The sequence below is a fragment of the Hylaeus anthracinus genome, unplaced genomic scaffold, assembly GCF_026225885.1.
Source record: "Hylaeus anthracinus isolate JK02 unplaced genomic scaffold, UHH_iyHylAnth1.0_haploid 0, whole genome shotgun sequence".
NCBI classification, from domain to species: Eukaryota; Metazoa; Arthropoda; class Insecta; order Hymenoptera; family Colletidae; genus Hylaeus; species Hylaeus anthracinus.
In genome coordinates this window covers 17,089,190-17,094,008 of record NW_026533254.1, presented here as the reverse complement: position 1 = coordinate 17,094,008, position 4,819 = coordinate 17,089,190, and the positions used below count along the sequence as shown (strand labels likewise).

General features: G+C 41.3%; 1 pseudogene; it reads right to left on the bottom strand.

The window, feature by feature from the left end:
• Positions 1-348: 348 nt before the first annotated feature.
• Positions 349-4,819, bottom strand: part of LOC128894094 (dynein axonemal heavy chain 8-like) — a 19,729-nt pseudogene continuing 15,258 nt past the window's right edge.

Here is a 4,819-nt window from a genome sequence, read left to right as displayed (position 1 = left end):
CCTAGTGTGTATAATAGCGAGATAGTTCTGGCAACAAAAGCAATTCGGACAATTCCCCGTGGCAACTGAGGCGACCCCTGATTAACACGCATTGGCTCAATTACATGGGTTAGCGGAGGGAACACGAAATTGCCTGCTATTAACGGAGGCGCGTGGGTGGATAGAGACGCGAGATACATCCAGTGGATAACACGACGATACGTGGAAAACCGTGGAGCGCAATCAGATGCTCGTGAAAAATATGGTTTCTCGAAATTAGCGCGATTATACGTTTCGCGGGTACGATGTTAAAACGTATTAATTTCGTAGAATTACGAAACACGCGAGTTTGATGCAATATAGAAATTTTATTAACCATTATTATTTGATATCACACAATAACGCGACACCGCGTAGAACCCAAAACTCTGGAGGTCGGTTAGTTTGCAGCCACAGCGGTGTTACCAGCTGCACGTACGTTCTCAATGGTTTCTTGTAAACTGGACACTAGAATCGATGCAATTTTAACTAACCAAAAACGTTCTTTTTTATTAAGCATACATACCTCGTACAACTTGGGACTTTTATCAGGGGTGTTATATAGAGCAAATATGTGAATCACGGGCATCGACACATACAAAACTTTGTTCGCTGATTCGCATAGTCTGTTGTTTCGTCTATCCCAGCCAGCTCCCTCGAGGAACAATCCATACACGTAAACACCTTCCTGCTCGCAAATATTTTTTTTTGTTTATGTTTATTCAACAACTGTCTCGAGGTAGAGTAATTTCAAGTGTACACACCGTTGGTGCGGTCTTAATCTCCTCTGCCGTGTAACGTATGACTTCGTTATGCAGTGTTACGTTGTCCAGCGCCCATCCCGCGTGAGCTCTTGTTACTTCTTGTCGCATTGCAGTCAAAAAACCTGTGCGACGTGTAACTTATTTAGACAATTATCGAGATAATTCGTAAGATTCATTACTACATTTATAATTAAACTATTCTATGCCTTGGGGATTGAAGAAACCAGTCATCCAAAACTTGGCAGGTCTGCCACTGTACAGCCACGTAGAAAATTGTTTGTTTCTGTCTAACAATTCGGTGAACCAAAATCCAAGGGTGGAGGATTCCCACGATTTCGCTTTCCATATCTTCGGTATTCTGGCGTCGTATATGTTATCGAGGGCGTCTCTCAATTCCTGAATAAATTTATAAACATTCATTTCTGTGCCAAAGAAATTCCAAGCATCGAAACAATTACCTCGCTCATTATAATAACACCTTCTATGGCGAGAAGAAGGTCCTTCAAAACGACGTTCACTAATTTAATGACTGTTTGTATTCTGTCGATTTCTTGCTTCAAGAAGATCGTCATCGACGCAGCGGCGCCTAATACGTGCAACCTGTAGCATCGATCATTTTCATCAATTTGCAAATGCAGTTATCGTATAATGATACAATTGGATATTGTTTGTACCAACCTGTGTTTCACTTCGAATGGATCGTACATAGGTGGCAACTTCTTCAACATTTCTTTGGCCTGTCTCTTCACAACTACTTCCCTAGATTCGCCAACACCAACTCCTGCTTCCTTTGGTTGCACGGATATTATGGTGTCCAAAACAGCTTGCGTAGTGTTTGTCTGGTATCTGTATCGGTACAAATCCCTTGTAATAGGGTTTCCCCTTGGTGCAGTGTTCCCTAAGAGGATCCACTTACGTAATATCCGCGTTGCTATGCAAGCCATAAATTTGCGGTGGATCCGTAGTCGACATTTCGTCTATTACTTTCAAGTAATCCGTAACTACCTTGTAGACAAGGACCGGATAGCTCTTGAAGAACACGAAGTCCTCTGCGAAGAGTGCCTCTGAAAACCAAAGCTTGGCAAACGTATTCAATAGTCGCTTATCGTAGTCGTCGGTGACTCGTCCTCCATATTGGACTTCTCCTATCATATACCTAAAATTAAATAGATTCGTTTATTATCAAGGACTAGTCATAGATTTAACCCTTTGCATTCCGAATTGTATTTCAATTTCTTTACCAGTTTTATTCTCACTTCTGTTGTATTTTGTAAATTTTTGTAATTTTGAGATATCTCTTGAAACAATCTCTGAGATAAAAGCTAACGTCGAGTCACATAGGACTGCAAAGAGTTAAAGGGGATCAGTTTCATTCTTCTTACCGAACAGTTGGCCAACTTATTCCCTGTTTTACGTCGAAGTCGTTCAAGTGATTGTTAATGAACATGCAAGAGGCCAACCAATCAGCCAAGTTGAATTCGTAAGGTATATTCCAACCGAGTGGTCCGAACTTTCGTCGTTCTTGTACGATAGTGTGCAAGAACGATACCGCGTATATGAGTGGTATGTACTGAGGGATGTCGCATTGATCTAACGTATCTTGACTCATGGTGGTATAAGTGGCTAGCAAACCAGCTCGTACACCTGTAGCAAATCATTTATATATTCGTGTTTTCATTCGCGTTATACTTTATTAGTTTCGAGAATGAAATATTTGAACCTTGAGGAGGCTCGTAAGTGTATTTTATAGACATTTGGAGAAGGGATATCGGAAAGTCTTTGTGTGGCTCTGTTGTGATCCACAAACGAAAATCAGGATGTGGCGCATCCATATCCAATAAGAAATTGACTACTTCCTCCATGTAGTCTAGACCCAAGTGGCAATTTTGGCACAACACCCAATAGCCCTAAACGTTTGCAAACAATTGCTATTACTTTTTTGTACTCCCTTTATACATATAGAACGTACAATACAATCGTTTAAATGTAATCATACGTCAGTTTTGGCACTTTGAAGTAATCTTCTCGCATGGACTTCTTGTCCTTGTCCCATCGAAATGCTTCTGCACACGACCTCCAACTTTCTAGCGAGTAGTTCGATGCTGGGCGTAGGGTCAGAGCCCATGCTCAAGAAGCCTATCATCGGTGTGTTTGGCCTCGATTCCCCATGCATCACGTCCAGAAGAGTGATTATGGGTTCTGCGTATTTTTCTCCTAACGAGCTCGCTATGTATTTCCTCGACTGGGACAATGTTCTGTCTATACACCACGCTCTGGAAAACCATTCCAATATAATTCGTCGTTGATAGATAGAAACTCTATAACAACCTTATTAACAAAAGACGTCGAAAAGCATCCAAATTGTTGTATCCATTCGGTATAACTTCCTCTTCGGGAGCTTCCTTATCAAACCACTGCTTCCATTGTCTCTCAGCAGCTGGTATTTGAGACGGAATATATTGAAACTGTCTTAAAGCAGACAGGGCAATTAAATTAAGCCAGGTGACATCGGTGATCCATTTGCAAGGTTTCGGCGCGACAGTGTTCAAGTCTAGAGCCGCGCCACCTTTGATGAAGAACTGAAATTCGTCGTGAGTGATGGCCTCGCGTTGCAAATCGATCTTCAACGTCATCAACAAGATGAACATGTATTTGTGGATCTCGTAGAGTCCTCGTGCTTTGTATCTGAACACTTCGTACGTGAGGTACTCGATGATGAAGTTTATTCTTCTTTGATTCACGGGATTCTTCTCCGATCTGTAATCAAACGAATAGATTTTTATTGAACGTTCCCGGAGATCGAAGCCCGTGACGTATACCTTTCCATGGAGATGTCGAAACGCTCTAAGAATTGAACGAGGGACGTTTGATACATAGTATTAACCAGAGCCATGTCGCATATTAAAAAGTATAGAACACTTCCACGAGTTGCAACCGGCCTAAACTCTTCTCGAGCGGTGTCGATTCTCAGTTCGGTGTCCTTCGCGGTGTTCAACTTCTCCGTTATCTCAGCTGCAGTGTGTTTCGTGATGTTCAACACCGACATCAGTTCCACGTCTTCTATCAAAGGTCCCTACATGAAATTAAAATAAAAATTTGCGTGTAGTTCGTTAAATGCGTTTCGAGTTAAATCGGAGCAAGTACCTCTACTGTAGTCAATTTGTGTAAAAGGTTGGCTTCCAGTTCTTTGATCTTTCTATTGTTCCCGGTCACATCCGCTATTAGCTGGGTCTTCTCCGTCTCCAGTTCTCTTTTCTCCGTCAGAATCACTCTTCCTAAAAGTTGGTCTTCCAGACCTGTAAAATAAATGTAGAAAATAGAAAGGTGAGATGCACTCGTGAAATTGTACTTGGGTCGTTGCCTTTTATGGTGACAGTGAAATCGATCATGCTAGTGCGAGCGAATATTTCTGGCGTGTACGAAGGGTTCGGTAGCTTCGTGGTGATGTACAGTCTGAAATCCGAGTGGATGTCCACTTCCTTGTCGCCTAATTTCACCTGTTAAAATTGTTCAGAGTTACGTAATTATCATCTAACACAGACCGTTCTAATATAGATCGTTCTACCTTCAGAGAGGTTCCAATCTTGATGAAATTTTTCTCCAATAAATTATCTAAGACAGGATCTAGTTCCTCAGCTACGTCCTCGATGAGCAAAGGTCTGCCTAGGGAAACGCAATCTTCCAAATGGTTTCTGAAGTATCTATCGGTGAGGAATGTGGTCTGGAACCAAGAATTAACGCGTGAATGTTAATAGAATGAGCAACGTTTATTAAAGGAAAAAGTATTCTACCTGCAACTGAAACTCTGCCTCTTTGTTCTTGATCCATGTTTTACCTTGCAACTGTGGGTCAATTAAAAGTGGATACCTAGATGCTTTGGTCACTATGATGCCATTTTGGATGGACAGATCATCGGTTGGTAGGCCCTGCAAGCTCCACTCTCCAATCTTTAAGAGTGCAAATATGAACATTACTTTCTACGCTCATACTTTATTATTATTATTATTATTATTATTATTATTATTATTATTATTATT